General features: G+C 34.1%; 1 pseudogene; it reads right to left on the bottom strand.

Annotated features, from left to right (window-relative positions):
- Positions 1-2,064: 2,064 nt before the first annotated feature.
- On the bottom strand, positions 2,065-5,722 carry LOC108371529 (carbonic anhydrase 2-like; annotated as a pseudogene).
- Between the last annotated feature and the right edge of the window lie 13,815 nt (positions 5,723-19,537).

Genomic DNA, 19,537 nt, shown 5'->3' with positions numbered 1-19,537 from the left:
TTTGTAGTATGTTCTAAGTATGATTTTAATTAATTATTATTATTACTGTGAATTGATTTTATAATTAGTCTGTAATGCGAATTTCCACCAAGTATTAAATAACCAAATTTTTAATGATAATGTTGGGTTTTAAAAAATGCCCGTGCTATTACGTTCATCGTTACGTTAGCCTTTATGTTTATTTCCAAATGGCATTTCTTAAATGGCATATATTTTTCGTCATTTCAATTTTCATATTAATTTCATATTAATTTCATAGACAAATTTGAAATAAATAAAATACACAGACAACCAATACTTTACTCTAGTAGGCACCATAGACGGTGCGTCTGACTAGCGAGTCATCTGCGTACGTGTTGACTAGCCTAACGACTACACACAATTGAGTCACTCAGAGTCATGACAGAGTCATGTCGGTGTAACTAACACATATATATTTTCACTAACACATCACAAAAATCAAACTTTTGGTTCAACACCTTCACCACCAACAGCGAATAGAAAACTTTTATTTTGTTTCCTACTTTTCCAACAACGCTGTGGCGCACAGTGGTCGGATAAGCCATGTTTTACGCGAAAAAGGCATATTTTAAAAACGTGACAAATTAACCGGGATAAAGCTTTTCTTATTCAGAAATGTCCAACGAACTCAAAACCGATTAGTATTTTCAATAATATCTGATGAGCAAGTCGTTGAACCCGTTTATGTACTTCAATGATTTCGATCGTGGCACGTTCTAAAAGTTATGAGTTGATTGTTTTCTTTAACATTTTTTTATGGAAGCTTTCAATTGAAACATTAATTTCGGGTTTGGTGTTACTTTTTAAACATGGAAAATGATGTTTTCATATGAAATATTACATCATAAACATTGGTTGCTAAATTATCAACGCCTAAATAACACGGCTTATTTTTCAAGAAATATTTTTTTTTTCAAGAAGGTATAACTAACTCGGATCCTAATTTCTTTACCAAAAAGTAATGCAAAGAATCCCTTAAAAATCTACTAAAAGAAAAGTTGCGCATACTCGCGTCAAAAAGAGTGTCGGCCATTTTTAATTCACTAGACCAACTTTAGCAGCTGTTTCAATTAACATAAAGTGTATTAAAATATTAAATATTAATGTAATTTATTCTATAATCAGCATCATATCACTTATAAGGTGTGTCTTAACAAAGTTGAAGTCAATTTTCGAAAATACAGTAACGAATCCAATATGGCATCCAAGAATTTGAAAAATTACTCAATTTTCCTGAAATTTGGTATTTCGAGGTTCTTAAGTTCGCTTATTACAAATTTCAAACTAGTTTTTGAAAATTCAAAACCCAACATCCAATATGGCGTACGATATTTCCAAAATTTCAAACCTGAGTAACTTTATTTTAAAATGAGAAAACTGTTTGGAAATGACAAATTTCGTATAAAATAAAAAAGTTTTAAAAAACTGTAGGGGCCCAGATCAAATTTTTTGGGATAAATATATATCAAAGTTTTAATTTGGCATAAAATTCGTGATCAGCATGTCAAAAAACGTAACAAGTGGTATTTTCAAAAAGATTTTCTTGACTTGGAGAAACTGGCAGTTGATTTGACAGCTGTCAAATGTCAAACTGTATATTTTATGACATATTCGGAATTAGCATTACAGCACTACTACGATCCCGCAGTTTTATTATAATCGTAACAGCCCTCCTGATTTTTCACGTAAAACATGGGTTCTCCGACCACTGTGTGGCCGCTCAATTTTTGTGGCATCAGGCGGCAGATGGCTACATATGCTGGTGTTAGTGTGGCAGCCAAAGTTTCACTTCAATGTCACACACTAGAAAGCGTAGCTCAGAATAGCAGTAGAATTCGAAAGCGTTCGGTCAACTCCTTATGGACCTTGAGTTGCGGCGCAAATTGATTTAGTAAATGGAAATTTGAAAGCTAAAAATTTAATAAAAGTAGTAACTCAATTTTTATTTTATCAAACCATCTGCCGGCAGAAGTTTTTTTTTTTATTGCAAAGCTTAACACATTTTGCTCTCTTCTAATATTAGATTTTAAAGTTGTTTTTTTTTATAAAATGATGATCGAATTGCAAATTTTAACTAAACAGCTACAAATGTCAACGGGGTTTCAATCAGTCTTAAATTTTCTATACACTCAACTTCCGTTGGCTCGCTCCACTCTGCACACAACGTTTATCTTCTCGCTCCAACGGCTGCACCACCCTGCGCCTTCAGCTTATTCAGCAGCTCCCAGTAGAGTGACGACTGCACCGATGACTCCAGCACTTTGCGTTTGTTACGCAAATACACTTTTCGATTTCCTTTTGCCTGCAATGCGCGATAATTATTCTCCAACGTGTCCCCATGGCCATCGGACATTTTGTGGAAACGCATTAATTGGCTGTGCGTAATGTTGATTGGTTGCGAGAAGATTACCCAAGTGACAGCTTGCGAACAGGGTGGCGTTGTCAGCGAGCCGGCATAGGTGTAGAACTCNTTCCGCGGTATCCATGTCGCCGAGTAGAACGGAAAGCGTAAAGTTTTTGATTTCCGTGGAACGATTGAATTCGGAGATTGATTCTAAAACATCTACAACCTCATTCAAGCCTTCGAAGTCGGTGCTGGCCGTACTCTGCAAAGTATGTAAATAAAGCATTTGGCTGTAGAGAGGACTACTATAATTAAAATAGAATTTAACAATTTACCTCGTACAACACCGCCAACACAGCTAAGCCATCCTCGTGCTCGCGCGCCTCCTCCACCGACGCGTATTTGGTATTCCGGTGCAATAGATGCATTTCCATGGCGTAGCGTTGGCTGTTCAACACATGTTCGGAGCCGTGAGAGTCATTGGACCCCCAATGGAAGTGTAGGCTCTCCATTATGTAGGTTGTATTCTCGACGAGCGGTCCACCTGTGATGTACGCTGCATCTTGTCTGGTCGTAGGCAATTGTATATTGGCCGTGTGTCCGTTATTCTCACTTCTCACAGCTGTCCTATAGGGCACATCGTAGTGCACGAAATTAACTAGTGGCATGTCATAGGAAACGATGGCCTTTGTGTGTAGAGAAAGAGAGAAGTTGAGTGAAAATTTTAAATCGAAAAAAAAAATAGAATGGTGGCGTCACTTAGCCATATCAGCGACACTATGCAGGGTCCATAGCAATATTGAGGCGAATGAGTCGGCTAATGAGATGGGCAGATATCTAGAGCTCGAAGACTAATGACTTGTGGAACAAACAGAAAGATGATGAAAGAGATAATTATGGTTGCGGGTTAGTAGGCAAAATACGAGGGACATACTGAAACTCAATAGGTCTGCAGGAAGAGGTCTAACCGACGTCATCTCTGTGCTATAGCACCAATGCTTCGACGTTGGCGAATACCAATTAGTGCTGTCTGCAGAAATTTCCGTAATGAAGGTGAGGAAGATACTACAGTCCAAGCGCCTCCAAAACTTGGGTTCACACTTCTTCAACAGTCTAGGTGCGATAGCGGAGGTGGACCTGTTGGATCGCCTCGTCTTCAGTAGGGATAGAAATTGGCTCAGTAGAATAATGACTTGAAATTACTTAGCTACTCTATCGGTTATGTGTACGTGTCTCCTCCTGACACTCGCTAAAAACTAAAAAAGGGCACTCACAATGGACAATTCTGTCGCCCTCCTAATATAACCTAACCTACATACCAAAGTATCAAAAAATTTTCAGGAAGTAATTTTTATTTGAGTTACAAGCTCACCATTTTAATCTAACGGTGAATACTTACTTTGCTGTCACGGTTAAGGGAAGAATGTCGCCAGGTCATTGTTAACGCTGATGGCCTGGCGACAAGTTCTGCGTGACCTGCTTCAAGGCCCTTTGCCCGAGTACAACTTTTTTCCTAGAACGGTTTAAGCTGACTGAAGCCCTAGAGGCCTTGATTCCCTTTCTACCTGTGCACTTAATCGCGTAAACTAGAGTTGTATGTTGCAATGCTGCAAGATTAGCGCTGGACAATACTACTATACTGAGGAATCATTTCCAAACAAGTTTCCCCTCAAGGGGTGAATATAAAGAGGATTCAGTCTTGAACTCGTACTCGTATTTTGAGTTCTCACCGGACCGGGTATGAAGTCGAACGACTCCCGTCGTAGCTGCCGTGAAGTGGAGAAAATCTAAATCGTAGAGCATTGCCAATGCCACTGCCCCGAGTTGACGAGGGTTCGCGTACGCTCGTGCCTGCACTATTCTTTGGAATGCATGTCTGAACTGGATATAGCCAGTATCTACGATTTTGTGCGCTTCATTAGAGCTATAAATTAATTTTATTTCTTAAATAAGAGGAGATATGTAAGAACTCTCTAATATGCCCTTTTTCTGTGGTGGATGAGGGTAGCCAATATAATCGAATCTAACCTCATTTCTTGGTTCAAAAGAAAAAAAATTTTATCGGGCCACAGATATCAATAACAAAACTGCAGGACGAGCGCGCACCATTCTAATTTTTAAACTTTTATTTTCCTAACATAAATATTTATTTTAACTAAAACTTACCTCATTTGAATTTAATTCAATCGGTGATTGACGATTAAAGCTGCATTGCTGATAGTTGTCATACCATTTAGACTGATGCTCATAGTCAAAATCGCTACCTTAAAGTAGATATACATCGTTGTATTATTTCAAAATAGAAATTACCTTTTCAAAAATTGGAAACTAAGCATATAATTTAAATATTTATAACAAAAACAATATAGAATATTAGCATAATAAATATAAATATATAACTTGAGCATATATCACAGTCTTTTTTTTTTCAAATGGAACGTTTTTCAAGGAACACAATGCTTTTATCCACTGAATAAATATCCTTTAATCTTCAAAGGACAGCCTTCAACTGACTGTAATCTGAAAATGTGGGAAAATAAAATTGCCATTTTGCCTTTTTCGTTTAAAACTAATCGGTTATTTAAACAAGAATATACAACCGCTTGACCTCACCTATTTTTTGAGTATATTCACTCGACAGGCGCTGTAATGAGATTTTAACATTTCTGATTCAATTTTAATATCGTGTATGTCATATGTATGAAAAATGCATAGATAATTTCAACGTTATAAATATAATCTCAATTATAGAGTTCACAGGGTGTTGCATACCATCGTGTTGTGTATGTGGTCAACTTCAACAGCTTAAATAAATGTTTAGAGGACTTGAAACTACAGCCAAGTATTTTTTTTAATACATTGAAATTTTTTAATATGACTTTTATGATGACTTGCGAAAGTCCTTGATATAGGCTGCGTTTCTTTATACATTCCGGATAATCCCATTTCACAGCCGGAATAAACAGAATACGTTTGAAATATACGTTAACATATCATCAGGAACGTTCTAAAGAATAAGTAAACAAAAAAGTTTATTCCAAACGTTCAGAATGAATAAAGAAATACAGCCATAGTTTTAGCCATGATAAANGACAGTATACAACACCATGTGAACTCCTTAAGTGTTTCAATAAAGAATTTAATCAATATTTTTCACTAATCTAATTTACTGATGAAGTTAAGCTGCACTTCAATTGAATAATCTTTTTTAACGCTTCATACGATTTAAAATATGAAAATAAATTTTTAACGTTTTTATTTCAGTTTCACTCCTTTTGCGGCAAATTTTCACACACCTTTTACACCTTTAGAAATGCAAATCGAGCAGAAACCCGCAAATAAAATTCCAAATCGTTTCATCTTCAATATTCTAAGTGTAAAAAAATTTGTTCATAAAAATTAAAACTAAACCGCCGTACATAAATTATTTTGACACAGATCACTTTCTATGTTGAAAATCGACTGACAAGGCTGTAGCAGTTATTAAACAAATTTATACAAATCATTTTGTGAAATTATTGAATACATGTACATACATACATACATACATACATATGTCTAGACTTTATATTTGTCGACATAAAATCAGCGCAGATTTCTACGTTAATCGAAATTTCACAGAATGAAGAATGTTTACCGGTAACGGTATCTAAGACAATAGTAATAGTTATAAAATAATAAAATGTGTTTTTATTGTATTTACCCACGACACGATAAAAAAAAAGAACTCAGACAGTCCGCCACAAGTTTTGCTGTAGCTAAGTATTTTGTATTAAAAAATTTCCATTCAATAAAGGTATATGGGTATGTACAATGCATGTACATATCGTCGTTTAAAGTACAAAACCGCGTATCGTCATTCTGCATAACCGCGTAACTAACATTTGCTGCCAAATGTGTACAGTGGCGAAAATATATATAGGGACGCTTTGGCTATTTTTTTTTTTTTGTTTATTTAATCTTTATTCTTTTTTTTATGAAGGTGCAGCCCATGGAAAATTCGACAAAAATGTTTGAGCTAGCTCTGACTTACTGTCGATTTATTGAGATTTCTTTTGTTCATTTTCATTTGTGTTGTTCATTTTCTCCATATAAAAAAAATTTTCGAACATATCGTACTTTGTATGGAAAAACAACATTGCAAAAAGTGTATCCACGTCAAACTTGAACTTTATTCTTATTATATGATAGACTATAAAGCTCCATACCAAACTTTTATTCTAAAAATTCTGATTAAAAGGTTTTAAAATTTTATACAAGGCTTAAAATTGGTATTTAAGAGTTTTTTTTGGATAACGTGCGATGTATTCTTTCATTAAAGTATAATAAAACGTAAAAAAACAATTGAAAAATATCCAAAACTTGTTTAACTATCTCGCCCCTGGTTACATTTTCGCCACCGTATCTGTATGTAAATATACCACATACACAAATCTACATACATACATACATACATACATAAATAGAACTTACCCTGCAGAAAATAGTACTAGCGTAGAACTAGACCGTTTGCCGACATTACTAGTTCTAGCGTAATACGCAAGCCATGCCTTCAACTGTCCAGTTTTACATGGCGATGTCAATGGCGGTGGCAATTGTCGCCCAGTGCATTACTTTACAACCAGTTTTTAACCGGTTCGGTTTTGGACAGTTTTTTTTTTTTATAAGAAAACGTATTTGAGATTCGATTTTTGCATATTTTTCTCGTTTTTTTCTTTTATTTTACAGATTCCATTTTTGTTATTAAAAAAAATAAAAATTTGTAAACTGCACGTNACAATTTAAATTCATTAAATTTGAAAACCCACAACTGCCTCCACCGCGATTTGAACTCGCGACCAACGATGGTTGAGTCGGAGGTCTTCTCGCTGAGCTACTTTCGTATTGTACGAGTAGTGAGCATTTGCACATTTACACCGCAAATTTCAACTGTGCCGCTCTGCATTCCTTTTGCACTAGTTAACTAGCGCTTTGTCAGACTGTCTCTAAATTTTACTGCAGGGTATGTACTCGTTGGGTACATAGAAATCATTTGTCTCACATACAAACTGCCATGGATACTTGGATATTTATGTAACTCTACTCACTCGTAGAATGGGCTCTGCAACCGGAAATTATGATGAGCTGCAAATATATGTATGTACATATGAGCGTAATCAAACATACACATTTATATATTTGGTTATGTAAACTTACTCATGCAAAATATTTGCTGATTTTGATTAACCTGTTTTTTTTTAGCGTTGTTTGAACAAAGGTGCGCCCATATGATTTAATGATACTCAACTCAAAACAGATTAGGTTCAGCTCGTGAATATTGAAATTTTATAACGACGTCACATATACCCATACATTAAATCACACATCTGGGTGCCGATTTTTCGATTGGATGTGTTTTTCGAATTGCCATCATAAAGATATCTACTTATCGGAAAAACTTACATGGGTGGTTATTTTCCACATTTGACACCAATAAAATAAGGAGGCTTTTTTATGAGCCTTTAAAGCGATTAGACTTTCATGTTCTATTCCTTCTTTGGATTCAAAATCCTAACAATTTTTGTAGATCTGAATAAATATGGCACTTGTTTCTCTTTGTTTAGTATATCTGCTGCGTTGCGGCATATCATAAACGGTACTTTATGTTGGCTAAAAATTATTCTCATTAGTCAAAACATATTCCTTGTAGGACATTGATTTTCCCACTTAATTATCTAACTCCTTCCATTTGGACAATGGGACCTTCATGTAATAGATTTGTTTTTAGAAACAATGCTTTAGTATTAGTACTTATTTTAAAATGGATGACAAACCAGATGCATGACAATCTCAGTGGTTGAAAAATGCCATTAAGGCAGCTGCTTGTATGAAAACATATCCGCAGAGATGAATCCCATTTATTTTCAACGCAAGTAGATAAAATGCATACACGCATTACAACTTAAGTACTTACATGCTTGGTTATACACTTTTATAATACATATGTAGTATACATTCATATATTTATTTTGTGGCTTTGCCACTAGAGATTGCAAAATGGGGTGCCGAATGCATTTGACCAGATGCGCTTGCCAATGCACACAAAGAACCCACAAGGAAAACCTGAATATATGAAATTTCTAACCTACATATATCACTTTTTGCAATGCGGACGTTGTTTAGTTTTTTTTTTTGGTTTCGCTGAATCTATATTTCACTTTTTAATTACCCCTTTAATTTAATTAAAGGCGCATCCCTGTGGGGACCTATATTCGGAGAAGAAAGGTCATTGAATTCTTTGGTCTTTGCCTTATCATGTTTTTTTTTGTACCAGCCTCAAATTCAAATTTTTCATAGATTTTCTGGGGAAGCCCGTAGTTCAATATGCATCAACTGAGCAAAAATCGAATGGCGATCCTCGAATTTTTTGAATCAATTTACGGATCGAATTGGAACTAAAAAATCGGCAAAAATCGGATAATCGATCTTCGATTTAAAAACAGCATCTCCAGTACAGACGAAGATGTATGTACTCTTCCCTTTTCTTCTCACCCCCTCTCTTCCACTTGCAAGCAGAATTGAATTCAATTCTTGAACCCATCTTGCAATAAACAGGTGAAGTAATAAAGCAGCTATCTCGATTTATTTTCTGTTAATCGGCTATCTTATAAAAAAATTTAAAGGCAAATTTTCAAATAAGATAGTATAAAATCAATATAAATCCTTCTTGTCGCTCTTATTACTTCACCTGGTACAATTTCACCTTGACTTCAATCGTGTAAAACCCGTCATATATATTTTCAATTTATGACATTATTTATGTATATAAAATGATTTACATACATATATCGTCGCTTGGCGTGCAATACCGCGTATATGATAGTCCGAAAATTTGCAAAAGTGCAAATAAAATTATATTCTTCTAAACTTTTGAATGGTTTTCTAACTGAACTTATTTAAATATGAGCTTCTACTAAAATTATTGCAAAATATATTCATAAGTTATTGCGATGTATTACATTTTCTTTAATTTTCATTTACCTAGCAAGTATTTGTAAATTCATTTTTGAATTTTATTTGAGAAATAATGTCGGAATCGCGGCAATTTTGAACACAATTTGAATGTAGTTCCCAAAGAAAATGGTGATTTTGTGTTTGGGGACTTCGATTTTGTGGATTTTGATTTTGGCGATTTTAATTTGGGGATATTGTAGTACACTAATTTTATTGTTTGGAAGAGCTTTTCCTCCAATATGTGGCGTGCGGCTTGATGTTTCCGCACCTAAACTTTTACGCCGACCCCGAACTGTGATTGTATTTTTATGAGAAGCTATTTTTCAAGGCAGAATACACTCAGAGCTTTGCCTAAATTATAACTTTAACAAAAAACATATATATATATATAACAAAATTACAAGAAATACTCTTCATTATTTCTGTTGCTTGAGAAAGTACACTACCGTTGCCCTGCCCTAATCCACATACATTCGTGAACGTACAGTAGCGTGGTCCTTAAATAAATTTTTGTCCCGATTGCAGACGGTTAAGGCACGTCGCACAGGGCACAAAGTATAGTTTCCTCTATAGAGACTCAAAAAATTAAAATTATTTTTTTTTTTTCATCACATAAAAAATTTGGTCTCGATTGGAGTCCATTAAGATGTCTCGCAAAGGGGTCAACAGCCAGATATTGTAGACCCAGCAATTAAAAATCGATACTACTATAGTCGAGGCTACCACTACGTTTGGTCTCGATTGGAGTAGGTTAAGACATCTTCATAGGGTAATCCATGTTCGCCACGCCTTAACGGACTTCCATCGGGACCAAAATTTAAATGTGATATCTTCGACTATAATAGCATCGACTTAGGGGTTGATGCTTAGAAAATCTGATTAAAAAATTTGTAAGAATTTAAGTACCACCCTAATGTTCATACATACATATGTATATACAATCGGACACAAATGTCGATTATTTCGTATACATAAATTATGTATTCAGACAATATACATACATATGTATAAAGACGTTTTCTTACTAATAATCCTACAGCGTTATTTTAACATTACTCTGTATTTTATTTGCAGTACCCAAAATAATCAATTTAAATTAAAATATCCAATTGCTTAGCCCCAAAACAAAATTTGAGGGTTCAACAATTTTCTAAAATAAATATCCCATTGACGACGGTCATCGCCTGCTGATCGCTACACTAAGCTTGCTCCTTTTTCTAGTTCCACTTGTTCGAATAACAATTTGCCTATAGTTAAAAAAGACATAGTTGTATATTTACACAACAAATTATAAGAAATTTATCACAATTCTTACAATAAAAATGTCAGCGGCCAGCTGAGCGATAACTTTAAGCCGATGTCTATAAAACACTGATTGTGAGTAAAAATGGAATGAGTGAAAAAGGAATATAAAATACTAGGTTGCGATACTTTCTTTTATGCCTTTCATTAGTCCAATGTCGACCGTTTGTTTCGGCGATGTGCAGCTCAATGCCATAAAAATGGTCCCTTTTTTAATTTTAGGCGCATTTAACGCCATCAATCACGCGTCCGAGCCTCAACGCCGACAGCAACGACAGCAGCGGTGTTCGCAAAGTTCGTTATTTACCAGCGAGACGGTTGCTGGGGCACCAAACACAACTGACACAGCTGGGCGGTTAAAAGAATGAAATGACAGAGGTAAACAAGGGGCAAAAGCAAACAATGGCAGCAATGGCCACAACGGCTGTAGCGGTCATAGCTTTTCTTGGTAACGGCGAGTGTAGCAGTGACATGGCATGCCAACATACGTACATATGTACGCTACATGCAATTGTTCGTATTGTCCGTTTTATTTGTTTTATGATATGTCTACATACATATGTACGTACTTGTATTTGTTTTTGTTATTTTTTATTTTTTCTGGCGACCCTAAAACTAACGGATATTCATTTTGTTGTTTTTAATTTGCCAAAATTTATGTTGACGAATTCTACGAATCGCTGGAAAATTAATTTCCCCTTGCTCATTCTACCGGGCTGTGGTAATTAATGCGAGCCCAATTGAGCAATCTAAGAACTTTAAATAGAAATATTTTAAATGTATCTATTGTATTGCTGGCAGCAGTCTAAAGAGCTTTTCGAGACATTAAAGGCCAGTGCCAGATTTTGGCCTCTTTCTATGTGCATCAACTTCAGGGTAGCAGCTTAATTCGCTTTTGTTTTAATTTTGGATACAAAATTTTTATTTGAATAGAGTTATCGATCGATTATACCTAAATTTTAAAACAATATGAGAATTTTTTCTTTGATTCAAATTTGAGACATTAATTTAGTATTGTATGTATGTATAGCTGCGAGTAAAATAATGGCAACAAAATTCAAAATGATGCTGTGGGTTTTTTATAGTTAATAATTTTCATTTAATATATGCACTTGGATAAGGATCGATCTATATATATATATATAAGAAACCGCATAAATAAATATTTCAAAGCTTGCACATAAACTTAAAAAATGTTAATCAAAATTTCGATTTTCGACAGTTTGAGTATGCAGTTTTGTAGCCCATTCAATTTCAGTACAAAAAAAGTGCGAGTTTTAGTTCGCTAAAAATTACGATTAATTTTTTAGATTTTTTTTTTTGTCGAGGGAGTTGCGCATTTTCTTCATTATAACGTATGAACAAGAATAATTTTTTTATGGAAGCAGAGTGGTTACCATCACTCGCTCATGTTTGAGAAATCTCAGTGCATCAAATGCTTTGCATATTTCAGCGCTTATAAAAGCGTTCATATTGACTTTTACCATAATTCAATCCCTCTTGCCACACAGTCACAACTCTTGTATGTATTTATCATTGTACTGCCGCAGGACATGCACAAGGGAATATTCTGAACAATGTGAGGCAAATCAGTCAAGCACACTTACAATCTGCGTTTTACGATTTATGGCGCTGAAAATGTAATGACTGCTTCTGCTATTTCGCCACTGCTTAATGCCAGGAAGTACTTGACTATTGGTTGGCAATGGAAAATGCATCTGAATTGGACGCACTCGTCATCAGCGTCACAGGCGATTTTTCGAAAGTTTCAAACCAGAATGTTCATTTCGAATGAACTTCGTTGGGGGCAATTGTAGGTATGTTTGTATGTGCTATATATGTATGTATACCGCCCTAAAATTTGTGTACATCTCGAACGCAAATCGAGCAGCCAAAAATGTTTATTGTTTTCCCTGCGGGTTTTGAATTTAGTTTACTTTTCAGGAAATCGGCACAATTACCGTTGGCCCAGCATTATATAAATACATTCTAAGCAACATTTTGCTACTTTTATAAATTTTACGATTTGATATCCTGTTTGTTTCTTAGTTGAAACCGCAAAATTTTGTTTACTTAATTTTGAGCATAAATTTAATTAATTTACATAGATAAAAAATAATAGCAAAAGCGAAGAAAATTAGTTGCATTGGTTACACCGTGCGACAAAAGCAAAAAAAAATATACCCATACTAATTTTCTGAATTTAATGAATTTTTTAAATAACACAGGTTTGCAAAAAAAATTATTTTTTTTGTTGTCACTGAACCCGAGTATGGAGGTCCCTTGATTCCTCAAGATCACCTGGAGGTCATGCCAAGGTCATCCCAAGGTCAAATTCCGATAAACTTTATTGAATTTTCAAGTTTATTCAATGAATTTTTCCCTACTTGACCTTCAAATGACCACGAACCTGACGTGACGGAAGCTAACGGACCTCGGATTCGCATTCAGCATGTCGAATAACATAAGGATATATAGGTTTGGTTTAATATACATACACTTTTTTTTTTGTAAACCTGTGTAATTTTTGTAATTGTTAAGTGGTTAGCTCCTCGAGACTATTAGAAATATTCAACTTTCTTTCTGTGCTTGAGTACAATTTAAGAATGATATTTCAAAGCGTAGAAGAGTGGGAGAGAAAATTGCCGTCTGGTAGTATTGCTAGCTATAAAACATAGTTCGCTCAATATCTGATACTAAAATTTGGGTTCAGCATTCTTACGAAACCAGCCCAGTACCCATATTTTCGGCTGTAATGTTATGGCATATCCTGAAATTAGATTTCTTAATTTTTGGTGGAAAAAAACTCATTGCTTTTCAAGATAAATTAATAAATTGTTCTGAGCTGTTGGCGATATCTAAAGAAGAGGACTAAACAAAACCCTTTGCACCCGATTCGGTACCCAGTATATGTGGCTTATTTAGAAGGAAACTTAAAGGCCGATGAACTTCCGAGCAAAGACATGACCAAGTCGATTCTTCTTCACTCCATATCAAGGCAGACTACGACGAAATTTTAGAGGGAGTTTTCATTAAGGCCAAATTTCAGATGCCCTATTTAAGTAGAGATTGTTGATTAACTTGAAAAATTAATTTTCAGATCATACATTTAATCTGCACTTAAATGGCAGAGGTATGCAAGCCTGTTTTTTGTACAGAACAACCAAGACTGATAGATATATTGTTTTATCAATCTTGCCAATTTGAAGGAACAAGAAACCGTGTTGCCACTTGTTTGGCATATTTACATAAAGTTGATCAGTAACCCAGCGAAAACTAAATACCATTTAAATAACAATCCAAAACTAAACTTAAGTGTACATACCTATATAATTTTGATTTCGGTTTTCATCTATATAAAAAAGTTGAATATGTAATTAAGAGGTAAAATAAAATATTTTAATTTTAAAGGCAGATTATACATTTTTACTGTACTACAAAATAAAAGTATTATTCTGAATTTTATGATAAACCCCAACTCTTGGTTCTATTTTTTAAAATAAACCGTGAAAACATATTTTAACCCAAAGTTTTTATGATCGTTATAAGATGGCTATATGTCTAAAAGAAAATATAATTGTTGTACATCCTTTAAATATCTCTTTGAAAATTAACACTAAAAAAATCAATTTTTTTCCTCATTCCTCAGTACATACGCTCTCTGTAGACTATATATACANATACATCCTTTAAATATCTCTTTGAAAATTAACACTAAAAAAATCAATTTTTTTTCCTCATTCCTCAGTACATACGCTCTCTGTAGACTATATATACATATAAAACGTTATCTGCAACTGATTTGAACAACTTCCTGAACCAAAATAATCAAAATATACACCAACTAACAACCTTCGATATATTGCATACATATATGCATTGAAGAATGAAGAACACTCATACATATTCTTACAAACATGCAACGTATACATATGGACATGGATTGCACCACGCTGTACTCCTAACTTGCACTGAATGCTGCACACAAAAATGTTACAGCAAATATTTTGAACGACAGAAGCTTGAGTCAAGAAATCCTCGAGCACATTTCTCTACCGGCATGCCGTTATGCATACTTGTAAGTACATACTTATGCTACTTATTCCACACATATTTATTACTGTACTGTTACTTGTATTTCTGTGCCTGCATTTTGACAAGCATACAGGCATAAAAACATGACCCAAAAACAAAAACCTATACAATAGTTTCACAAAACCGACTATGTATTACAACGCAGCTGCAGTATGTAACCAGTTGGCATGCCAACCACCGCTGCTACTCTATACTCTCCTCCACTCAAGTGGTCTGCCACGCGCTGGTAGGTTGAGTGAAGGTGGCAAACCCAACGGCTGACTGGTTAGTTGGTTGCCATTTTCGGCAACTCCATCACACCGACAACATGCAAGGACTTCCTTCATTTTAATTTTCCTTTTACTTGGCTGTGCGCCAAAAACTATGCTAAATACCAACGTCACATACCGTTAATGTTGGTCGCACGCACAGAGAAACACCCGTGTACCTACCCAGCAGGCAAAGCTGCTAGTTGTGAACTAGAATGCTACCAGTTTGCGTTTCATTTCAACTGGTTCACGTTCTATCCATTTTCAATGTTAACGACTGGTATTTTTAATATAGCGGTATTCAAGCCCTCGGGCATAGACATATTTTAAATATTTTTTTAAGTATGTACATAAATTTGTTAAATTTATTGCTATTGTAATTTTTTAATTTTATTTTTAAAAAGAAGCAATTTTTTTATTTCATTTAATTTTTATGGTATAAATATTTATTTAGATTTATTTCACAAGTAATCATTTTTTTACTGGGTACTTACGTACATACTTGGCATATACAAATGTACATTGCATTGCATACAACTGTGTAACGGTTAGGTACACATACATATGTACATACATCTGCCAGTTGGTAATATTTAGTCAGCTTGCTGAGCTTCTGGTTGCACTTTTCTCTTTGCTTTGTTTCGGTACTTTTCCAATTAACGGTTATCGTGCTAGTGAAAGCTGCATTTCTGTCAAGTAACGCAACTAAATACATTCATTTTTTTTTTTTACTTTTTCTAGCCATCTACAAACTTTGCAGAGTAACGTTCAATCAGCACTAAAATCCAATGCAATCCTAAATTTTTGTGTGCGGGCAAATCTTCTTTGCTTCGCATTAAATTCTCATTTCGCTTATTTGACCTCATACGAGTAAGTAGAGGAACTGAAGTAAAAAAAAAAAAATAGTATAATAGCTCATAAAAAGAAGTTTTCTAAATAAATTCCAGAAAGAAAGACCAAGAAGCTATGATATCTATACTTTCGAACAAAATTACATAGTCAAACGAATTTTTCTCTTTTTAACGAATATACATTGCCCATGCAAACAGATTTAAAATCAGACGAAAAAGAATAAGTGTTCATAGTAGAGAGCAGCACTAACTACCTCTCGTTGACGCATTGAATTATAACAGTGCAATTTTGTACATTTTCAGTGAACTCAGACTAAGCTATAAAACATACCCTTCCCAATATTTCGGCAACGTGATTATTGCCGATAAACAATTTTTTGAGTGCTCAGAAGTCCAGAATGAGTATTTCTTTCGTCATAACTATGATTGTGAGATGAGTCAACTGGACAAACACATTTCGGACTCTCCTGCTTTCATAAATTCTGAGTTGAACAAAAAAAAAAAAAAAAAAAAAAAACANTTAATTTTGAGCCGTAGATTACGGCCCTGTATACCGTTTTTCTAGATCAGACATTTTCGCAAGATATTTGCATTTTAAATTTTTATTTGAAAAAAAAAAACAAAAAAAACTAAATTTAACAGGAAAAATATTTAAAAATAAAATAATTGTATGTAAATTTTTGGATTGGTGTTAGAGCGTATTAATTTACAAAAACATCAAGCTATCAACGACGAAAATTGATTGACAAATACAAGTTGTAGATATAGAAAAGGCAAAGGCAAAAATAAACAAGTAAGAAAGTCTAAGTTCGGGCGGAGCCGAACATTAAATACCCGGCGCAAGTATTAAATATATGTTTCTTCACCTTTCCGAAACCTACCGCTAGATGGTAAGCCGGGGTGTAGCAATTTTGAAAAGATTTTCGGCCATTTGGTATGGTGTGCGAAGGCCAACAACTGTGCCAAGTTTGGAAGAAATTGGTGCAGCGGTTACCAAGATATACACATGTAACCATAAGTGGGCGTGGCTACGCCCATTTTCCAAAAATTTATAATATTCTTATTTTTCGTCTAAAAATTATTGTAAATATCAATTTTGAGTGAATTATCTTCAGTAGTTACTAAAATATCGCAGTTTTCGTATTTCTGGAAATTACCGTTATATGGGAAGTGGGCGTGGTTAAAGTCCGATTTCGCCCATTTTCAATACCAACCTACCTTGGATTAAGGGAAACCTACATACCAAATTTCGTTGAGATATCTCAATTTTTGCTCGAGTTATCGTGTACACGGACGGACGGACAGACGGACAGACGGACGGACAGACAGACATGGCTTAATCGATTTCTTTTTTCATCCTGATCATTTATGTATACATTTGTCTATATCTATCTCGATTCGTTTTGGCTGTTACAAACAACCGTTATGTGAACAAAATTAATATACCCTTGTGCACAAGTGCGCTCGGGTATAAAAAATAAAAAAAAAAGATTTGTAAAGCTCAAGGCAAAAATGTAAATTTAAACACTTTTCTAAGTGAAGCGGAAGATGAAGAAATGTATATACACAAAAGTAAAGGCATAGTTAAATATAAAGAAAAGGATCAGGATGAGGATAAAAATAAAGTAAAGATGAAGATAGAGATAGAGATAGAGAAAGAAATATTAAAATAATGGTAATTATAAAGAAAAGCATATAGATGGAGACACAGAGGCCCAGTCTGTGAACTATTTTGGGATCTATACAATAATCGATATTTTTATCGTTTTGTTATCGACATTTTTATCTATATTGTTATCGATTTTGCTATCGACATCTTCGGAAACTATCGATATTTTTAACGATTTTGTTATCGATACTTATTATCGATTTTGTTATTGGGTTCGTTATAGATATTGTTGTAGATTTTATTATCGATCGATATCGAAGATGATATCCATATTTTTGTAGATTTTGTTAACGATTATTTGTCGATTTTGTTATCGATATATTTATCAATTTTCTAAAATTTTTTTTTTGTTTTGTTATCGATATTTTGTTGGATGTTACTATCGATTTTGTTATCGACAGAGCATAAAGATAAAAATTAAGATAAACGCAAAATTAATAACATACATAAATGTAATTAGAAGGAACAGGGGGGTATAGGTAGTGATCTATATAGAAAAAAGACAAAAAATATAACCTTAAGCAAAAGTAGATGTATGTATGTAATAGATATGTAACTTCCAGTGTGGCCCAGGCGCACTTCCTTTTTTTGTTGCGGTGCAATAATTCCTCTTTGAGAATTGCATCGGGGCTGCAAATGTCCGATGTATCCTCCTAACTTGCATCTTCACAATCTAGCATCATGGCAAGATTATTGTTTAAACATCGTTGTTTTCCAAAGAATTCTTCATTATCAGCCGTCGATATGTTTAAGTTTGAAAATTTTCAACACAGGAGTAGTCCGAAGCTGAATAATTAATTTTGCACATATAATTAATTGTTTCATATTAAAAGTAGTTAAAATTATAAACCAATATGAATTTAATATATTGGAATTATTTATAAACTAAAGACTATTATAATTGCATACAGCAAAATGTTTTACCGTTTTTTCATAGGAAGACATTCAATACAACGAAATTATCAACCCAAATAAATCAATTAAAAGACCACAACGACTTAAGTTTTCGAAGTTAACCCTTTTGTATGTTGCCTAGCTATTGAAATATTAAAATTCCTTTAACAAATTCGCACCTGCCCTGCATTGAAAACAAAAACTCGTAGGGAAAAGCCAACGGCTGTTTCAAATATTTTTCCAACTGCTTTGATTTTAACAGCAAACAAGAAGAAAAAACTAGGACTTGAGGATATACGAGTACATATGTACTATGTATACTAGGGATGTTGCGAATTTTAGACATTCATGGAAGCGAATGCGGATGCGAATCCGGAAGTCAAGTATTTGTAAGAAACAATTAGGTAAATAAAAAAATGGAAAAGTTAGTAATTTTTAATAATGTTTATTTTATTTAGTACTTGAATTCAAAAATTGGAACATTATATTTAATAAAAAGTATTTAATAAGAATTGTATCGGGGCTGCAAATGTCGGATATATCCTCCTTACTTTCATCTTCACTTGAAGAACCTAGCATAATGGCGGGATCGTTGATTTAACGCCGCTTAAAAGCTAAACCAGATATGCCAGGTTTTTGTAAAGCATTTTTAAAAGAATTCTTCGTGCTCCTTCCTTTGGCTGTTTCAGAATTTGGGGAACCTGCAACGTCATTTGCGTTTTTCGATTTTAGTCTTTGTAATTCATTTTTAATACTTTGTTCTGCGACTGGTTTGAAAAATTTGTGCCTATAGCGAGCTAAACGGGTGGATATGGAAAATAAATTGTTATTTTCCAAGAATGAAAATTTTGAACAAAAGTCTGTTTTCAAAGTCGTGGCTGCCAGCCGAATCGGATTAGAATATTGATATTTTTTTATAAAAGTTTAATTATTAGAGTCACGGATGATGTGGGTCTCAGATAGTTGCGTAATTCTTACCTAATTAAAGGTTAGACATATAGCTCTTTAATTATTTCAGCATTAATAATAAAATGTTTAAAAGCACTTTTATCAAAGTGCATAAATGTGACATTTGACCAGTTTTGTTACACAAATACTCCCATGTGCGGCGCCCGGGCAA

The sequence above is a fragment of the Rhagoletis zephyria genome, unplaced genomic scaffold (genome assembly GCF_001687245.7).
Source record: "Rhagoletis zephyria isolate East Lansing unplaced genomic scaffold, Rhagoletis_zephyria_1.1 Rzeph_scaffold_05041, whole genome shotgun sequence".
Lineage (NCBI taxonomy): Eukaryota > Metazoa > Arthropoda > Insecta > Diptera > Tephritidae > Rhagoletis > Rhagoletis zephyria.
Note: the sequence above shows the minus strand (reverse complement) of the source record. Positions and strands in the feature narration are given on the sequence as shown.